The sequence below is a fragment of the Meles meles genome, chromosome X, assembly GCF_922984935.1.
Source record: "Meles meles chromosome X, mMelMel3.1 paternal haplotype, whole genome shotgun sequence".
NCBI classification, from domain to species: Eukaryota; Metazoa; Chordata; class Mammalia; order Carnivora; family Mustelidae; genus Meles; species Meles meles.
The window spans coordinates 45687271-45707645 of NC_060087.1; positions in this window are offsets into that span (position 1 = coordinate 45687271).

Genomic DNA, 20375 nt, shown 5'->3' on the forward strand with positions numbered 1-20375 from the left:
AAAATGGTTCTGTCCTTGAGTAAGAAAGGAAAGAAAGCCCTTTGACTCAGTGGTGTGGCTATGAGCAGGGTTAGGGGTTGAGCACTAGATGCTTCCTTACTTCTCTGTTTTCAGAGGCATTTTATCTCTGCCTTCTGAATAGTATACCTTGAGAAAACTGGATGCACTTCATCATGGGAGAATTTATCAGAAACTTTCTGAACAGAATGCTTCTTCAGTTTGCCCATGTTCTAATGAGAATTTCCCCTGATTCTGTGGGGTTGATGCTGTGTTTCAAATATTTCATATTTTCTTTGGGCTTACTCAATCCTCTGTCAAAGGTGTTTGGATATAAAGATTATGTCAAGGTGTCAGACATACAGTGGCAGTTCCCTGTAGGACGGAGCATGTATTGGAAAAGAGATGAGTCCACTTTCCCATTCCTTTCCTGTTCCGTGCCTACTGCCTCCTGAATAATCTAAGTTACTTTCTTATCTCTTAGAACAGGATTTTTTTTACAGAATTCCCAAGTGATATTGCTGCCTTAGTTTTCTTTTTGTACTATTTCCAGAAGAGAGGATTTACTTGTATTTTATTTAGTTTCTGAGGTCATCATGAATAATTTGACACCAGCCCCAAACAAACCAAGGGAAGCTATAACAATTCTGCTGTGTCCATGTGAGGTGCAGGTGGACAACCTGACCAAGGTTGGTGATCAGCTCATGGTTGAAACGTCTACACAGCCTTCTTAAACTCCAAAATATCCCTTCTGGAAGCAAAGACTGTTTTCACCATTACCAAGGCTGCTGGACTTTGATGCAGGTTCATACTGACATTGAGTAGGCCTTTGAAGTGTTTAATTTTTCGTGGTCAGTACTTACTAAGCCATCCATGGTCAGACAGAATGTTACATGCTTAGTTCCAGTTCATAGACCATGCAAAATACACAGGGAAATTCACAACTTGAGCAGGGCAGCATTTTGCAACATTAGCTGACTTTTCCTTCCATATATTTTGTCCTTCTCTGCATTTGCACTATAAAATCAGTTGGTCAGTCAACCATTCACTGCCTCAAGGGAAGCAGAAAAGATAAGTACTCCTCCCCTTCCTCACATTAGAAGGTTGACTATGAGCCAATAAAGACTCTATATAACTTATTCCTTAGCATAATCACACTTTGTGGACTCAAAGATTGTTTACCTTTCATCAGAAATTAAATAACCTTTCCCTGAGAGAGAATACCACAGAATTTTTAGATATCATACTGTTTCTAAATCTATCTGTCCTCTGCAAAAAGCAACAACAAATGTTTCAAGTCCACTCGGACATTCAATTCTTGCCTCCAAATAGAATGATGATTGAGATTTGAAAAACTATTAATACTAACTCATCTATCAGATAGTAAATAGCCCCTGACATACACTTATAGTATAAATAATATACAACTGTACAAAATTCATTAGGGGATTCTTTGGGGGTATTGGGCAGTGAAAGGTGCAGAATTATGATCCATGAGAGAAGGAAATCTATGGGATGAAACACCGTATGCCACAGCATGCTGCCTTGGTCCAGAATGTAACACAAGCAGGTGTAACCTAAATAAATACAGATGCTTTGATGAGTTGAGGAGAGTGTGGTTTGCAGCCAGTAAAGAATTTCAAATTTGTGGGTTTTATCTGGAGGCAAAGGAAACATTTTATGGAAAGACTTCATGAAACTTATGATGGAGCAAGAGCTGAGGGGCAGAATCCAGAGACCTTCTGAACATTTGTGGGTATTTAGTTAAGATGAGAGATAGGCCAGGGGCACGTGGGTGGATCAGTTGTTTAAGCATACAACCCTTTTCATTTTTAAAATTTATTTATTTATTTACTTATTTATCTAAAATTCAATTAGCCAACATATATCATCAGCTTTTTAAAATTGTACTATTTAGTTTTTTTTATAAACATATAATGTATTATTTACCCCAAGGGTACAGGTCTGTGAATCATCAGGCTTACACACTTCACAAATATCACCATAGCACATAACCTCCCCAATGTCCATAACCAAGCGATCCTCCCCCTATCCCCTCACCCCCTAGCAAACCTCAGTTTGTTTTGTGAGATTAAGAGCCTCTTATGGATTGACTCCCTCCTCATCCTATCTTGTTTCATTTTTCCATTCCTTACTCCCTCAACCCCCCACCGTGCCTCTCAAATTCCTCATATCAGAGAAATCATATGATAATTGTCTCTCTCTGATTGACTTATTTCGCTCAGCATAATTCCCTCTAGTCCATCCACATTGTTGCAAATGGCAAGATTTCATTTCTTTTGATGGCTGCATAGTATTCCATTGTAGATATATACCACTTCTTCTTTATCCATTCATCTGTTGATGGACATCTAGGTTCTTTCCATAGTTTGGCTGTTGTGGGCATTGCTGCTATAAACATTTGGGGGCACATGCCCTTTCAGATCACCACATTTGTATCTTTAGCATAAATACCCAATACTGTGATTGCTGGGTCATAGGGTAGCTCTATTTACAACTTTTTGAGGAGCCTCCATGCTGTCTTCCAGAGTACCTGCACCAGCTTGCATTCCCACCAACAGTGTAGGAGAGATCCCCTTTCTCCACATCCTTGCCAACATATGCTGTTTCCTGATTTGTTAATTATAGCCATTCTGACTGGTGTGAGGTGGTATCTCATTTTAGTTTTGATTGGTATTTCCCTGATGCCGAGTGATGTGGAGCACTTTTTCATGTATCTGTTGGCCATCTGGATGTCTTCTTTGCAGAAATGTCTGTTCATGTCTTCTGCCCACTTCTTGATTGAATTATTTGTTCTCTGGGTGTTGAGTTTGATGAGTTCTTTATGTATGTTGGATACTAGCCCTTTATCTGATATGTCAATTGCGAATATCTTCTCCCATTCTGTCAGTTGTCTTGGTTTTGTTGACTGTTTCCTTTGCTGTGCAAAAGCTTTTGATCTTGATGAAGTACCAATAGTTCATTTGCCTGTGCTTTCCTTGCTTCTCTTCCCTTTTGGCAATGTTTCTAGAAAGAAGTTGCTGTGGCTGAGGTCGAAGAGGTTGCTGCCTGTGTTCTCCTCAAGGATTTGGATGGATTCCTGTCTCGCATTGAGCTCTTTCGTCCATTTTGAGTCTATTTTTGTGTGTGGTGTAAGGAAATGATGCAGTTCTTCTGCATGTGGCTAATTTTCCCAACACCATTTGTTGAAGAGACTGTTTCTTCCATTGGACATTCTTTCCTGCTTTGTTGAAGATTAATTGACCATAGAGTTGAGGGTCTATTTCTGGGCTCTCTATTCTGTTCCATTGATCTGTGTGTCTGTTTTTTTGCCAGCTTCATATTGTCTTGATGATGACAGCTTTGTCATAGAGCTTGAAGTCTGGAATTGTGATGCCACCAAATTTGGCTTTCTTTTTCAACATTCTTCTGGCTATTCGGTCTTTTCTAGTTCCATATAAATTTTAGGATTATTTGTTCCATTTCTTTGAAAAAAATTGATGGTATTTTGATACAGATTGCATTAAATGTGTAGATTACTTTAGGTAGCATAAACATTTTCACAATATTTGTTCTTCCAATCCATGAGCATAACGTTTTTCCATTTCTTTGTGTCTTCCTCAATTTCTTTCATGAGTACTTTATAGTTTTCTGAGTACAGATTCTTTGCCTCTTTGGTTAGGTTTATTCCAAGGTATCTTGCCCTTTTCAATGCAATTGAAAATGGGACCAACTCCTTAATTTCTCTTTCTTCTGTCTTGCTCTTGATCTATAGAAATGCAACTGATTCGTGAGCATTGATTTTATATTCTGACACTTTACTGAATTCTTGTATGACTTCTAGCAGTTTTGGAGTGGAGTCTTTTAAGTTTTCCACATAAAGTATCATATCATCTGCCAAGAGTGAGAATTTGACTTCTTCTTTGCTGATTCAGATGCATTTTATTTCTTTTTGTTGTCTGATTGCCAAGGCTAGGACTTCTAGTACTTCGTTGAATAGCATTGGTGAGAGTGGACATCTCTGCTGTGTACCCGACCTTACAAGAAAATCTCTCAGTTTTTTCCTACTGAGAATGATATTTGTTGTGGGTTTTTCATAGATGGCTTTGGTGACATTGAAGTATATACGCTCTATCCCTACACTTTGAAGAGTTTTGATCAAGAAAGGATGCTGCACTTTGTCAAATGCTATTTCACCATCTATTGAGAGTATCATATGGCTCTTGTTCTTTCTTTTATCAGTGTATTTTATCACATTAATTGATTTGCAGATGTTGAACCAAACTTTCAGCCCAGGAATATATCCCACTAGATCATAGTGAATTATCCTTTTAATATACTGTTGGATCCTATTGGCTAGTATTTTGGCAAGAATTTTTACATCTGTGTTCATTAAGGATATTGGTCTGTAATTCTCCTTTTTGATGGGGCCTTTGTCTGGTTTAGGGATCAAGGTAATGCTGGCCTCATAAAATGAGTTTGGAAGTTTTCCTTCTATTTCTGTTTTTTGGAACAGTTTCAGGAGAATATGTATTAATTCCTCTTTAAATGTTTGGTAGAATTCCCCTGGGAAGACTTCTGGCCCTAGGCTCTTGTTTCTTGGAAGATTTTTGATGACTGCTTCCATCTCCGTACTGGTTATGGATTTATTCAGGTGTTCTATTTCTTCCTGGTTCCGTTTTGGTATTTTATACATCTCTAGGAATGTATCCTTTTCTTCCAGATTGTCAAATTTGCTGGCATATAGTTGTTCATATGTTCTTATACTTATTTGTATGTCTTTGGTATTGGTTATGATCTCTCCTCTTTCATTATGATTTTACTCATTTTGGTTCTTTCTTTTTTCTTTTTGATAATCTGGCCAGGGGTTTATCAATCTTATTAATTCTTTCAAAGATCCAGCTCCTAATTTCACTGTTTTGCTCTACTGTTGTTTTGTTTTCCATTTCATTGATTTCTGCTCTAATCTGTATTATGTCTCTTCTGCTGGTTTTAGTGTTTCTTTGCTGTTCTTTCGCCAGCTCCTTTAGGTGTAGGGTTAGGTTGTGTATTTCAGATCTTTCTTGTTGCTTGAGAAAGGCTTGTATCACTGTATATTTTCCTCTCAGGACCACCTTTGCTCTGTCCCAAAGATTTTGAACAGTTGTGTTTTCATTTTCATTTGTTTCCATGAATTTTTTCAATTCTTCTTTAATTTCCTGGTTGACCCATTCATTGTTTAGTAGGATGCTCTTTAGCCTCCATGTATTTGAATTCTTTCCAACTTACCTCTTGTGATTGAGTTCTAGTTTCAGAGCATGGTGGTCTGAAAATATGCAGGGAATGATTCCCATCTTTCGGTATTGGTTGATACCTGTTTTGTGACCCAGGATGTGATCAATTCTGGAGCATGTTCCATATGCACTAGAGAAGAATGTCTATTCTGTTGCTTTGGGATGGAATGTTCTGAATATATGTGTGATGTCCATCTGGTCCAGTGTGTCATTTAAGCCTTTATTTCCTTGTTAATCATTTGCTTAGATGATCTGCCATTTCAGTGAGGTGGATGTTAAATTCCCTTCCTATTATTGTATTATTGTGATGTGTTTCTTTGATTTTGTTATTCATTGGTTTATATAATTAGCTGCTGTCATGTTAGGAGCATAGATATTTAAAGTGTCTGGAGATATTTAAGAAAACAATCCCAGGGGTGCCTAGGTCGCTCAGTTGGTTTGACATCTGCCTTTGGCTCAGGTTATGATCCCAGAGTCCTAGGATCAAGCCCTGCATTATGCTCCCTGCACAGTGGGGAGCCTGCTTCTCCCTCTTCTCCCTGCTTGTGCTCTCTCTTACTATCTCTCTCTCTCTCTCTCTCTCTCAAATGAATGAATAAAATATTTTTTAAAAAAGAAAGAAAACAAGACAAGAGGTAAGTTGGAAAGAAAAATTTCATGGAAACAAATGAAAATGAAAACACAACTGTTCAAAATCTTTGGGACATGCCATTTTCATTCATGTCCTCCAAAGCTCTACAAGAAGTGTTTCTTAATTGCTGTTTCTACCACTTTTTTATTAGCATATAGAAGTACAACAGATCTGTACACCGATTTTGCATTCTGTAACTTTACTGAATTCATTTAACATTTGTAGTATGCATGCCTTATACTTACACAATAATGTATGTCATTTAGTTATTAATAAAACTGGAAGAAAATTAAATCATTGCATACAAATATCTCTCTCTTTTTTTAGTTTCAAGTTTTTATTTAAATATCTGTTAGCTAACATACAGTGTAATAATTAGTTTTAGGAGTAGAATTTAGTGATTCATCACTTACATTCAACACCCAGTGCTCATCACAAGTGCCCTCCTTAATATCTATCATCCATTTAACTCATCTCCCTGCCCAACTCCCCTTCAGTATCTCTCAGTTTTTTTTCTTTATAGTTAAGAATCTGTTTTATGGTTTGTCTCTCTCTCTCTCTTTTTCTCTTATGAAATACATAGGTTGGAAAGCTAACAGCAAAAAAGAGAGATAATTTTAAGGAAATGATTTTGCAACAATGATGTTTATATCATACCTATCTATTCATATACAAAAGCACTAGATTTCATTTTCTTAGACTATGATAAAATAAACAGAAAGGAAACAAGAGGTAATTCTTTGCTTAACAATTTCTGTAACTGAAGAGGTATTAGTTCCTCAAAAATTCATTTGTTATGGAAAAAGAATATGCAAACAATACAGATTTGGATCTAAGATTATTTTTATCTTATTTACATTCAATTAATTAACATGTAGTATATTATTACTTTCAGAGGTAGAGTTCAGTGATTCATCAGTTGTATATTAAACCCAGTGTTCATTACATCATGTGCCCTCCTTAATGCCCATTAATGCCCATTACCCACTTACCCCATCTTCCCACCCCCCTACCCTCCAGCAACCCTCAGTTTGTTTCCTATGGTTAAGAGTCTCTTTTGGTTTGTCTCCCTCGGTGATTTCATTTTGTTTTATTTTTCCCTCCCTTACTCTATGCTCCTGTGTTTTGTTTCTTAAATTCCACATAGGAGTGAAATCATATGATAATTGTATTTCTGTGATTTACTTATTTTGCTTAGTATTCTACACTCTAGTTCCATTCACGTTGTTGCAAATGGCAAGATTTCATTTTTTAAAGGATTTTATTTATTTATTTGACACAAGAGAGAGATCACAGGATACCTCTCTTTAGCTTGTATCCCATAGGTTTTGGACTGAAGGCAGAGAGGCAGGCAGAGAGAGAGGGAATCAGGCTCCCTTGTGAGCCCAATGCAGGACTCGCTCCCAGGACCCTGAGATCATGACCTGAGCTGAAGGCAGAGGCTTAACCCACTGAGCCACCCAGGCACCCAAGATTTCATTTTTTGATGGCTGAGAATATTCCATGACTCTACAATTATTTTAAATGGCATGTTTAAATTTTGGCAGAGACATAAATTCCCTGTTCTGGAAGATCAGATTTCAGGAGGATGACTCTGTTATTCTTTGCTATACCCTCTTCCATCTCCTAATTTTTTTTACATACACATTTTTATTGAAGTGTTATATACACATGGAAAAGTTTAGAAGTCCTAAGTGTACTGTTCCATGAAATTTAACAAAGTTAACATACTTACGTAATCCCCACTCTGAGCCAAATGTTAGTATATTACATAGCTCCCTAAAAGGCCCCCTTGTGCCACTTCCCCAGTCACCCTTACTGCTCTTTTGCTAAAGTAACCATAATCCTCACCCTCCAGCAGCATGGTCTAATTTTGTCTGATTTTAAATTTATGTAAATGGAATCATATGGCACAGAGTCCTTTTTCATTAGCTTTTTTTACTCAACACTATTTTCTTGTGTTTTATCCATGCTCCTGGGTCTGGTAGTTCCTTATCACTGTTCTGCTACATTGTATTCCATCATATGAATAGAGCATATTTACTAATTAATTATACCTATTATGAACTTTTGGGTACTTTTTCATTTGGCATATTACACATTGTGCTATGTAAATGATCTTGTACATGTTTTTCGTGATAATTATACTCATTTATGTATATTTATCTAAGTATTTGCTTAGTGAGAAACTGCTAGGTCATAGGACATTGCATACATTCAGCTTTATTATATGTTACCAAGAAGATTCCCAAAAGGTCATATCAACATGCAGTCTCATCAGTTGTGTATTAAAGTTCATTTTTCCTCACATTCTCATCAAGATTTGGTATTTATTTTTTCATTTAAGCCACCCAAGTTGACACAGAGGATGTTTCATAGGCATGTCAATATAGATTTAATTTCTAGATGCATAATGATATGAAGAACTTTCTCATATAATTTTTAGTCATTTGGAATCTTGTTTTGTGAAGTACTTATTACAAATTCTTGCCTTTTTTCCTATTGATTTGTCAATCTTGTTTTTGTTATTTTTAGTATTCTTTATACATCCTAAGTGTAATAACGTTTTTGCAGGCATGTATTGCAAACATACATCTTATTCTGTGGCTTACATGTTTATTCTCTGAATAGTATATTTTGATAAATAGAAGTTTGTGTTAATGGTAAAAATTAAAATTACTGTCTTCCTTGGTGTTAGTTGTGATCTCTCCCTTTTCATTCATAATTTTATTAATTTGGGCTTTCTCTATTTTCTTTTGGATTAGTGTGGCAAATGGTTTATCGTTTATTGATTCTTTCAAAAAACCAGCTTCTAGTTTCATTGATACGTTCTACTGTATCTCTGGTTTCTACTTCATTGATCTCTGTTCTAATCTTGATTATTTCTTATGTGTGGAGTTGGTTTGATTTGTTGTTGGTTCTCCGGCTCTTTAAGGTGTAGAGACAGCTGGTGTATTCTGGATTTTTCAATTTTTTTGAGGGAGGCTTGGATGGCTATGTATTTCCCCCTTAGTACCGCCTTTGCTGTATCCCATAGGTTTTGGACTGAAATGTCTTCATTCTCGTTGGTTTCCATGAATTGTTTGTTCTTCTTTGATCTCCTGGTTGATCCAAGCATTCTTAAGCAAGGTGGTCTTTAGCTTCCAGGTGTTTGAGTTCCTTCCAAACTTTTCCTTGTGATTGAGTTCCAGTTTCAAAGCATTGTGATCTGAGAATATGCAGGGAATAATGTTAGTCTTTTGGTATCAGTTGAGTCCTGATTTGTGACCCAGTATGTGGTCTATTCTGGAGAAGGTTCCATGAGAAGAATGAGTATTCTGTTGTTTTAGGGTGAAATGTTCTGTATATATCTATGAGGTCCATCTGGTCCAATGTGTCATTCAAAAAATAAATAAAATTACTATCAATTTTTATCTTGTACAACTTACATATACACTTACATAAACTTTTGAAAAAGTCCCTGTAGCTCTCTGGAATTTGCTTAAAAATTTTTGTCATTAGGTTACAAATAAAATCTTGTCTCATTCTTTAAAGTGTAAGTGTTACAAACAAATACAAACTGACCACAATGTAATTAAACCACAAATTATAAACAAAATAAGAAAGCACACAGGGCCTTCCACCTGGAATTTTTTAAGTCTATTAAGGAAATTACTCACCATGTTTTCTTCTAGGAGTTTTATAGTTTCAGGTTTCTTATTTAGGTCCTTAATCTACTTGGAGATTATTTTTGTGTATGATATAAGAAAGTGATCCAGTCTCTTTTTTTTTTCGCATATAGCTGTCCAGTTTCCCAAACACCAGTTGTTGAAGAGACTGTCTTCCCCCATTGTATATTTTCACTGTTTTTGTTATCCTTAATTGACCATATAAACAAAGGTTTACTCCTGGGTTTTCTATTGTCCCATTCTTTAAAGGTTCCATTGATCTAAGTGTCTATTTTTGCACCTGTACTAAAGACTACTAAAAATTACTAAAGACTTGTGGTATATTTTGAAATCTGGGACTGTGATACCTCCAGCTTTGTCCCTCTTTCTCAAGATTTCTTTGACATTGGGTGTAGAAACATTTTTCTGTCTCCTCAGGCAAGGGAAACAAAAGAAAAATTAAACTATTGGGACCACACCACAACCAAAAGCCTTTGTGCACTCAAGGAAACCATCAACAAAACAAAAAGACAACCCACTCAATGAGACAAGATATTTGCAAATGATATATCTGATAAAGAGTTAGGGAGAACTGAATGAGAAGAAATCAGAGAGGAAGACAGACCATGAGAGACTCTGGACTCTGGAAAACAAACTGAGGGTTACAGAAAGAAGGGGGTAAGGAGATGAGGTAACTAGGTGATGGGTATTAAGGAAGGCATGTTTTGCGATGAGCACTAGGTGTTATATGCAACTAATCAATCATTGAACACTACATCAAAAACAAATGATATACTATATGTTGGTTAACTGAGGATAATAACTAAAAAAAGAGTTACTATCCAAAATCTATAAAGAACTTACCAAACAACACCCCCAAAACAAATAATCCAGTTAAGAAATGGGCAGAAGACAAGAATAGTTATTTTTCCAAAGCAGATATCCAGATGCCTAACAGACACATGAAATGATGCTGATCATCAGGGAAATGCAAATCAAAACCACAATGAGATATCACCTCACACTTGTCAGAATGGTTAAAATAAAAAAGACAAAAAATAGCAAATATCGACAAGGATGTGGATAAAAGGGAAACTTCGTGCATTGTTGGCAGGAATGCAATCCAGTGCAGTCACTGTGGAAACCAGTATGGAGTTTCCACAAAAAGATAAAAATAGAGGTATATGATCCAGTAATTGCACTACTGAGTATTTACCTAAAGAAAATAAAGACACTAATTAAAAAAGATATATGCATGCCTATGTTTATTGTGGAATTATTGACAATAGCCAAAATATGGTAGATGAATGGGTAAAGCAGATGAAATGGAACATTACAGAGCCATAAAAGGATGAAATGGTGCCATATGAGACAACATGAATGGATCTAAAGGGTATTATATGAAATGAAAAAAGTCAGACTGAGGAAGCCAAATACCATGATTTGATCCATAAGTGAAATCTAAAAAAATTAATGAAGAAACAAAAAGCAGAATCTGACCTGTAAATACAGAGGACAAAATGATGGTTGCCAGAGAGGAGGGAGGTGGGGGTTAGGCAAATGGGTGAAGGAGAATGAGAGATACAGGCTTCTAGAAATGGAATGAATAAGGCATGGGAATAAAAGGCACAGGATAAGGAATATAGGCAATGATATTGTAATAGCAATGTATGGGGACAGGTGGTAGCTATATTTGTGGTGAACACAGCATACTATATCAACTTCTCAGTCATTATTATTATACACCTGAAACTAATGGAACACTGTGTGTCAACCCACAAAAGAATGAATGAATGAATGAATGAATGAATGAAGTAGAATGTATTTAAAAATGCGATCCTCTACGTTATGGACATTTTCTTGTACGTTTTCCTCTAAAATCTTTATCATTTTACTTTTCACATTTAGAACAGAAATACTTCTCAAATGGATTATTTTGTATATTATGCAGAAGTAAAGATTTGCATTTTCCCCTAGTGATATGGAATAGAAAAATCACAATAAGATCTTTTAACCACTGCCATATTTTACCCACTGAAATGTAATACTAGCTTGTCATAAATGAAGTGATTGTGTATATGTACATGTGTTTCTGGATTCTCTAGCCTGTTTACTTGGTTTAGTTTTTGTTCTTGTACTAGTTCACAGTCTCTTAATTACTATGGTTTTCTAATAAGTCTTATTATCTGATAATGTGAGTCCTCCAGTGTGTTATTCTTCTTTAAGATTGTCTTAGCTCTTCTTCCTTTGTGTTTCTATGTCCATTTTATTAGTCTTGCTAATCTTCATCAAAATAAACATATTAAAATGTCTGTTGGCATTCCATAAGATTTGTAGAGAATTTGGAGAAATTTTTACCTATTTACAATACTGATTCTTCCAATAAAGGAACATGGTATTTATTTGGAATTAAAGAAAATTATTTAAATTCCAGTCAGTTAACAAAGAGTGTAATATTAGTTTCCAATGTACAATACAGTGATTCAACACTTCCATACCAACCTGGTGATCATCATGACAAGGGCACTGCTTCCTCTCATCACCTATTTCACCATCGCCTCACCCATTTCCCATCTAGTAACCAGCAGTTTGGTCTCTGTAGTTAAGAATCTGTTTCACGGTTTACCTCTCTCTTTTTCCCATTGCACATTTGTTTTGTTTCTTAAATTCCATATATGAGTGAAATTGTATGGTATTTGAATTTTAAAATTTCCTCGAATAGTATTTTGTGGTTTACATTGCAGAGATCTTGTAGTTCTTTCATTTGGCTGGTTCCTTTGTATTTTGTCTTTTAAATGCTGTTCTGTATCGTGTGGTTTTAATTATATTTATTTATTTACTTGTTTATTTACTTATTTGACAGACAGATATCACAAGTAGGCAGAGAGACAGACGGTGGGGCGGAGGGAAGCAGGCTCCCTGCTGAGCAGAGAGCCAGATGCAGGGCTTGATCTCAGGACCCTGGGATCTTGGCCAAAGCCCAAGGCAGAGGCTTAACTCACTGAGCCACCCAGACACCCCTGGTGTGGTTTTAATTTTTTTAAACATGTGTTGATCGCTAATCTATACAAAATGTTTTGTGTTTAAATGTTGGCCTTATACACTGTGACCTTGCTAAACTCATTTATATATTCTAAGAGCTTGTAGGTTCTTTTGAATTGTATATGCATGTAACTATATCATCTGTGAGTAAAAACACTTGAATTCATTCCTTTTCAGTATGACTGATGGATTCATTTTGCTCTAATTCACTAGCAGGATTCCTAGTATATTTTTGAACACAAGTGGGGATAATGGCCATTTTGCATCATTCCTAACATTCCAAGTCTCAGGAAGAACACTTTTGTTCATTGATCATTAATTAAGATTTTGGTGTGGATTTGAGGATATAATCATTACCAGAACAAACAATTTTCTTCTATCCCTTGTTTTACAGGAGTTTTTCAAATTAAATCACATATTGTGTTGAATTTGTGAAATTGTTTTTCTGCACTTAATTGTCATTATCATGTGATTTTTCTCCTCCTGTGAATGTAGGAATCACATTGATAGGTTTTCCAATGTTAAGCCACACTTGCCTTATGGAAAGTGACCCTTTTACTCAGGATGTGTTATCCTTTTCATGTATTGCTGGATTTTATTTTATTTTCTTTTTAATTTAATTTTATTTGTCTGGGAGAGAAAGAGAGAGAGAGCGAGCACACACAAGCAGGGGAAGTGTCAGGCAGAGGGAGGGGGAGAAGCAGGTTCCCCGTTAAGCAGGAAACCTGATGTCAGGCTTGACCCCAAGACCCAGGGATCATGAGCTGAGGCAAAGGCAGATGCTTTATTGACTGAGACTCCCAGGCATCCTGGACATTTTCATCCTTGGAATGTTCTCATCACTTAAGCCTTGTTTGGGGAAAATAAATCATGAAGAAGCTGTTTGACATTGGTCATAAAAAGAAGAACGTGCAGTCGAATTTGGCAATATGACATGGGATATAACCTGACAGCATAATTTCTGGAAATAAGTCCTAAGGGAAAAAAGTCGGAAATTAATTAAAATATTGTGTACAGCATGCTTATTACAACAGTGTTTGGGGTAAAAAAAATATTACAAATAGTGTGTCCAAGGGATTCCTGGGTGGCTCAGTTGGTTAAGTGGCTGCCTTTGGCTCAGGTTATGATCCCAGTGTCCTGGGATAGGGTCCCACATCTGGCTCCTTGCTCAGTGGGAACCCTGCTTCTCCCTCTTTCTGCTGCTACCTCTGCTTTTGCTCTCTCTCTCTCTCAAGCTCTCTGACAAATAAATAAATAAAATCTTTAAAAACAACCAAATGTACATCGGAGGAGATTTTTTTTCATTTTATTTATTTTTTCAGCGTAACAGTATTCATTCTTTTTTTTTCCCCATTTTATTTATTTTTTCAGCGTAACAGTATTCATTCTTTTTGCACAACACCCAGTGCTCCATGCAAAACGTGCCCTCCCCATTACCCACCACCTGTTCCCCCAACCTCCCACCCCTGACCCTTCAAAACCCTCAGGTTGTTTTTCAGAGTCCATAGTCTCTTATGGTTTGCCTCCCCTTCCAATTTTTTTTTTAATAAACATATAATGTATTTTTATCCCCAGGGGTACAGGTCTTCCTTCGATTCACATCGGAGGAGATTTTGATGAGTGAAATAAACCAAGTGGAGAAAGTCATTTATCATATGGTTTCACTTACCTGTGGAACACAGGGAATAGCATGGAGGACATTAGGAGAAGGAAGGGAAAAATGAAGGGGAAGGGATCGGTGGGGGAGATGAACCATGAGACACTGTGGACTCCAAGAAACAAACTGAGGGTTTGGGGGGGGTGGAGTGATGTGTTGACCCGGTGATAGGTATTGAGGAGGGCATGTATTGCATGGAGCACAGGGTGTTATTAGCAAACACTGAGTCATGGAACACTATCTAAAAAACTAATAATATACTGTACGGTGACTAACATAACAGAAAAAAAAACACCAAATAGTGTGCCCAGGATTTCCTAAATATTTTCATTCAATAAATTCTGAGCAAGTTGACCATCCTTGGTAGCAACAAGAAGCAAGAAGAACAGACTGCGATAATAACTAATAATTCCCATCAAATCAACTGTGTCATCAAAAAAGGCATGCCATCTTCTCCCAGTCTATGGTCTCTTATAATAATAACAGAAGTATACAATTTGGGCATATAAAGACTTAGTTATTTTACCTCAATCCATTCCAGGCTTACTTTGGCTGAGATTCTAACCGTATTCTCATCTCAGTTAAATTTTCTGGCCATGGGACTTGAGAGTATCTCTTATGTTTTCTTCCTATCTCATCTGTACCTCCTTATAGTTTACAGATCAAGACTTTTCCCCTGAATACACTAATTTAGTCCTTTCAAATTCTTTTAATGTAGAACGTTAACTTTAAGCACAGTTATCTTTAAGCACATGTCTAAATCTTTGAAAACTAACCAATTGTATCTCATGTATTTATTTAAACCTGTAGGTTTTCTATTATCACCTGGAGAAAATCCAAATGACCATCAGTAGGGGGTTGTTTAAGTGAATTATGGTACATCCTCACCATATTGTAGTATACGAGCATTAATAAATATACGGTTGAAGATTGTTTTAAAAATCCAGATATGTCCACGATATATTAAGGATGTGAAATTTACAAAAGGTTTTGTGGAAGAGTACCTCAATTTTATTTTAGAAAAATGAACAATTAGGGCTTCCAGTTAGAAAGGACTTGTGGCAGGTAACCACCAATTCACTTTCTCAAGTATCCCACTTAAATAACTACTAATGAGGTGTGCCACTTCCCTTTCAGAGGTAGAATGTCACGACAGGCCATTGTGACCATTACACCAATTAAGACAAAACCTGATCAGGTTAAAAAAAAACCCAAAACACACACTTTTTTTGAAGACACAAAAGAGCTATATATAAATAAGATTAAAGCACCTAAGTTTCATAGCAGGAAGTGACTTTGGTGAGCAGAGACCAGTAGCCACTAGAGTTACATGCCGATTCTGTCTGGACAAAGGGTCAGACAGAAGGACACTGCTGAAATAAGAAAAAGCTGGTAAAACTTTTAAGAACGCATAGGGTGGCTTGTCTTCAGGGGCCTAAACAATGAACAGTGTTAAGTAAGGATGCATATGAAGTCTGATGGGGCTCAAGTATCAAATTCTCTGTCAAATAGATATTCAACTGATCCAGATTCGTCTGTTAAAAAGACTTTCCTGAGTACTTCCCCTTTGACCTCAGAGATGCCCAGAGAGGGCAGAAGCATCATTCCTGCTCAGAAATGAGCACAAGAAGGGATGGGAAAACTGCAAATTAATGACTAATTTTGGAACCCCTCAGAGAACTCAAGTCTAATGGAAAACATAAAATTTAATGAAAGACAAGTGTTTGCAGGCAGAAGGAAGGCCTGAACATTTATTGACCTGGGACAGACACTGCCTGGGTGCCATGTAAGATGTTAAGATTATTTAGAAATCTTTGAGAAATTGGTAAGGGCCAAGTGTGGGCTCCCAAGAGCGTAGGAAGTCCGTTGAGGAGTTTCTCACCATCTTGTGAGCTTTTCCTCCAGGAACCCCTCTAGATGTCTATGACAAAGATCTGGGAGGATCCTTGGATAAATCACTCGTGCTGCTTGCTGGGAGAGAAAAAGAGTAGTCCCTGCCCAAATATCAGCAGACACATCTTCCCCATTTCCTTTATGGTACAAAAGGCTTAATCCAGGGGAGAAGGAGCATCAATATTCTCTGTATATCTTTGCAACTGTTCTGTAAATTTGAAATGATTCACCCTGAAAGATGATTGATATATAAAAAAGGCTTTCCTTGAGAAAGATAAAAAGGGTAGTGCCTGACATGTAGACGCTGGCCTGGCACTCACAGGTAGGCCATGCTATTCTTTTAACAAACGTAAACATTGTCACTGAATACAAGTCTCAGACAAGGTTATTCTGAGACCATATAAAATGAAACAAAACATGGCTGCTCCATAATTGTGTCCAAGCACAGGCAAAAGCAAGGTCCCTGTGCCAGACATAAAATACCAAATACCCACTCGCTTGGACAAAATGAGTGACTGCTGCTTATAATTTACCAATTATAAATTTATCCTCCGTATAGTCCCTCCTCCCTATAGATAAGGTGTTTTGAGATAGATAACCCATGAAAAAATTGCCCATGCCTTCTGAAAGCATTCAAAGTACTTTGGATCCTCCCTTCTGGTAAAACCTCCCTAAATCATTCGACCAAAGCTCAAATCCTATAGTAGGTTCTCTTTAACAGCCTCTTACTGCCATTCCCTGTGATTCTCCATGGTGTGTGTCCCGCCTCACTGAAACCTGTTTAGTTAATGTTCTTGGAGGTCTCTTGGCTCGAGGACATTGAAACCTTAACCTACCGAATTTGCTTGATGCTTTGGATGAAAATCAGTTGACTGAATATGCGGGTCTATTTTTGTAGTCAGTTACCATCCATTTATCTCTTTGTCTACTCTTAAAATCTCGATTGCTGTATATCATGTTGATTACTGTAACTTCATAGCAGGTCCTGAAGTAGGGTAACGTAACTGGTCTTTTTCAGGAATGTGTTGACGAGTCCAGATATTTTGTTTTTCTACATAATTTTTTAGTCAACCTGTAAGTTACTTTAAAAAGTCTGCAGCAGTTTTCATAGGGGTCAAAATGAACCTATAGATCAGTTTGGGGAGAAATGACATAAAAATTGAGTTGTTGTTGTTTTTTATTTTTTAAAGAGACAAACCAAAACACAGACTCGTAACTATAAAGAAGGAAGAGTTACCAGAGGGAAGGTGGCTGGGAGATGGGTAAAATAGGTGAAGGGGATTAAGAGCACAATTACCTTGATGAGCACTGTACGATATACGGAATTGTTGAATCACTATATTGTGCACCTGAAACTGATAGAACACAGGATGTTAACTACACTGGGATTAGAACGTTTTGGTTTTTAGTCTTTCTGCATTTGTTTATGTCTTTCAAATTTTCTCTTTGTGATATTTTGTCGTTTTGGTGTAGGAATATTGTGCACTTTTGCTAGATTTATTCTTCGATATATGAAATTGTTTGCTGCTATATTAACTGCATTAATTTTTTTGTTGTTAATGGTCAATCATGCCTATGTGATCAAGTCTCCATAAAATCCCCAAAGTGGGGTGTTTGGAGAGCTTCCAGGTTTGTGAACCCATCCACACGGAGAGGGTGAAGCACCCCAACTGCACGGGAACAGAAGCTTCTGTGCTTGGGACCCTCCCAGAACTCCTCCTCCTATGTACCTTTTATCTGACTGTTCATCTGTATCCTTTATCATGTCCTTTAATAAACTGGTAAACATAAAAAACCCTGCATTTTAAAATTTAAACTCAATTAGGCAACATATAGCAAATACATCATTGGTTTTTGATGTACTGTTCAATGATTGATTAGGTGTACATACCATCCAGCGTTATCCCACCATGAGCCCTCCTTAACTGCATTTCCAATTGGTTAATATTAGGGTAAGAGACAGCTGGATTTTTTTTACTCACCCTCTATCCTGCAGCCTTATTTTTAAAATTTAAATCTTGTTACTTAACACACAGTGCAATATTGGTTTCTGGACTACAATTCAGTGATTCATCACTCACATACAGCACCCAGTGCTCATCATAACAGCTGTCCTCCTTAATACCCGCCTGCAACCTTATTAAACAAGCTTGCTATTTGGAGCAAATTTTTTTTTTTGGTAGATTGAACATGCTTTCTGTGGAAAAAATCATGTATTCTGTAGATAAGCACATTTTCACTTCTTCCTTACCAATATTTATAATTTTTATCTCATTTTCTTATCTTATTGCACTGATGAGGACCTCCAGTACAGTATTAAATAAAAGAGGTGTTCCTCATCCTATGGAGTAAACACTTAGCCTTTTATGATTGAGTATAATGTTACACATAGATTTTTCACCGCTATCCTTTACAGGTTGAGGAAGTTTTCTTCTCTTTCCAAGTTTCTGAGAGTTTTTGTCGTGTAGGTGTATTACATTATGTGAAAAGCATCTTCCTCATCTATTGAGAATGCCATATTATTTTTGTTTTTATTCTGTTGAGATCTATTGCATTACTTGATTTGTAAATGTTTAAGCACCTTTTTTAAAAAATTTCTTTTCAGTGTAACAGTATTCATCGTTTTTTCACCACACCCAGTGCTCCATGCAATACGTGCCCTCCCTAATACCCACTACCTGGCTCCCCCAACCTCCCACCCCCGCCCCTTCAAAACCCTCAGGTTGTTTTTCAGAGTCTATAGTCTCTCATGGTTCACCTCCCCTTCCAATTTCCCTCAACTCCCTTTTCCTAATGTTTAAGCACCTTAACATTTTATCCGGCTCACACGGGCCTCATAAAATGACTTGGGACATTCTCACTTCTAATCGATTTTCTGGAAGGATTTGTGTAGAATTGGCACGATTTCTTCCTACAATGTTTAGGAGAATACACTGGTGATACTGACTGGGGTGGATTGTGCTATTTGGAAAGCTTTGATGATGAGTTCTATATGTGACCATTTACATACTCTGTTTTTCCATATATCAGTTTGGCGAGTTTGTATTGTTTTAAGGAGTTTTGCCCTTTCCATCTAACTTTTCCAAATTGTTGTTATCCAGTTTTGTGGTACATTTTGCTTTCTTTTAAATTTCTGTTGGGCCTGGAGTGATGCCGCTTTTGCATTTCTTAGGATTTTGAGGCTTTCTCTCTGTTTCTTGATCTGTACGTCTCAGGTTATACAAAAACTTGATTAATATTTTTAAAGAACGACTTCTTCAATTTGTTGACTTTCTGTAGCCCTTTATTTTTTCATTTAAAAATTCTTTTTAATTTAATTTTATTTTTTCAGGGTTGCAAGATTCATTGTTCATGTGCCACATCCCGTGCTCCATGCAATACGTGCCCTCCTTAATACCCACCACCAGGCTCACCGAACCCCCCACTCCCTCCCCTCCAAAACCCTTAGTTAGTTACTCAGAGTCCACAGTCTCTCACGGTTCATCTCCCTCTCTGATTTCCCCCAATTCACTTTTCCTTTCCTTCTCCTAATGTCCTCCATGTTATTCCTTATGCTCCACAAGTAAGTGAAACCATATGATAATGGACTCTCTCTTCTTGACTTACTTCACTCATTATAATCTCCCCCAGTCCCGATCATGTTGATACAAAAATTGGGTATTCTTTATTTTTGTTTTGATGATCTCCACTGTTATTTTAAGCATTTCATTCTTCTATTTACTTTGCGTTTAATTTTCTGTTCTTTTTTTTAGTTTCTCACGGCAGAAGATGATTGATTTAAGGTGCCCCACAAATTTAACTTTGATTCTGTTCAAAATATTTTACAAATTCCCTTGTGATTTCATATTTTTCCTTTTTTAATTTATTTTTTTAATTTAAATTCGATTAATTAACATGTAGTGCATTATTAATATCAGAGGTAGAGTTCAGCGATTCATCGATCTTATGTAATACCAGTGCTCATAACATCACATGCCCTCCTTAATGCTCGTCACTCAGTTACCCCAATCCTCTACCCCCATCCCCACAAACAGTATTTTCTATTGCTGTTTTGGAATTTTGGATTTCCCTTTTTCCAGGTGGAATTTCATATTGGTTATCCGTTTTATTTTTTTTAAATAAATGTGAATGTACAAAAGCTATTAAGGAGGGCACAAATTGCATGGAGCACTGGGAATGGTGCATAAACAATGAATCTTGGAACACCGGAAAAATAAAATAAAATTTGAAACTTA